At 60.3% G+C, this 1707-nt stretch overlaps 1 protein-coding gene across 1 annotated transcript in view; it reads right to left on the bottom strand.

Annotated features, from left to right (window-relative positions):
- LOC113204065 (sorbin and SH3 domain-containing protein 1) overlaps positions 1-1707 on the bottom strand; it is a gene marked incomplete in the record, with an annotated part of 111520 nt that overhangs the window by 76969 nt on the left and 32844 nt on the right.

Raw genomic sequence — 1707 nt, 5'->3', positions numbered from 1 at the left:
CTGCCTGCTGCCCCCTATCCTATCTCTTCCTCTATGCCATGCCGCTAGTCCGTTGAATTGCAAGAAAGCAATTGCTAAAAGTGACAAACAGCCATAAACAAATAACAGCAAAATATGAGAGAAAATTAGGGCACAGACATATCCTTAAATTTGTATCATCTGCTTTCACGATACGTCCCTCGACGTAGCTTTTTTTTCCATGGAAAATATGAACATTTACAAAAAAATGTCAAAAAGCAAACACTGTTCTACAAGAATTCCGACATTAAACAACACAAATACTTGAAAAAATAATCAAAAATACTTTCTAGGAAAACTTTTTTTTGAAACTCCCTCCAGTCAAGGCGCCGTGCGCAAAGGCGATAGGCAAGCCCGCCCGGCACGCCTGCGCCGCAGTGCAGCCTACCTAGCGAGCGCGCGCCCCTCAATGGGTATGGCTCCGTTGTAAACTCTGGGTGACGTAAAAGTGATGGCCTCGGGAGGGCATCACGAGGAAACTCAAGATAGCGCAAGTTGTTGTGCAAAGATCGAGGGAACACGACGGGTAGTTCATTTTTACGCAAACGCGGTACTACTCGGACAGAGCAGACGGAAATGGGGCGCGGTGTGTGGTGGGACCTCGCGAGTAGTGTGTCGCTTTACGTGATACATAAAGCAAGACAATAAAATAATAAAAAACGAAATGATAAAATGCCAACCATACAACGAACACAGGTGTCTGTGCTGGGCGGCGACCCGAGCCCTGGGCTGTCATGCGTGTCAATGCGGTCCCCTCCCTCCGTCATCGCGGTGCTCCGCGCGCCCCGCCCTGGCGTGGACGTGGGACCGACCCAGGAGAGCCCCCTCCCCCCCTCCATCCAGTGCATACCAGGCCGCCGGCAACAGCAGCAGCACAAAACGCGGCGGGGCGAGCCACGCCTGCCGACGCCGCCGCCGTCCGCGTCCTTCCGGCGCATCCGGTCCTTCTGCTTCCGACGACGGAGAGGTAGTGGTGAGCCGCTCTGGCGGCGCCGAGTGCCGCCGAGGAGGTCGCCGTCGTCACGCTCCCGGAGGCCCCCCTCCTGCTCCTGCTCTCGGACCTCAGCGGCGGCGGTGGCTTGGCAGCCCGCGGTCGCCACGGCCGCCGCCGGCGCGCTCCCCGCGGCGTCGTCGTGGACCTGGTGGCGGCCCCCGCGCCCACAGCATAGCAGCGTCATGTCCACAAACACGCACGCACGCACACACACACGAACGCACGCACAACGCGGCGAGCTAGCCTCGCGCACAGCTCCCCCAAAGGGGACTGCTAACGCCAAGAAGACCAGATGCTAGACACGACGACGGACCCGATCCGAACCGCCTCTTGGGGAGGCGGGCGATGGACTGGAGAAAACATTAAGCAGCCCAGCAGGCTTCTTCCTTCTGCTCCCCACCCCGCCCCGCCCCGCCAGCACGCGTGACGGCCGCCCGCGCCACGCAGAGAGGGTTCACGACGACGTCAAGACGAGCCGACGCCCATATCGCCATGGAGGGCAGGCCTATGGGCCGGCCGCATACCCTCCGCCGCGCCTCCTCCCCGCCCCCGCTGCAGGCCGTCGACGGGCACGTCGTCCATCCATAGGCAGGCAGCCCGCGCGACGCTCCAGCGCGCACGTTTCCCGCCCCTCGCGGTATGGACAGCAGCTGGACACACTATATCGGTGATGTTCCCCGCCATGCCCCCCCCCC

The sequence above is a fragment of the Frankliniella occidentalis genome, unplaced genomic scaffold (assembly GCF_000697945.3).
Source record: "Frankliniella occidentalis isolate FOCC.00 unplaced genomic scaffold, Focc_3.1 Scaffold9, whole genome shotgun sequence".
In the NCBI taxonomy this organism is placed as follows: domain Eukaryota; kingdom Metazoa; phylum Arthropoda; class Insecta; order Thysanoptera; family Thripidae; genus Frankliniella; species Frankliniella occidentalis.
This window is presented reverse-complemented; position numbering and strand designations above follow the sequence as displayed.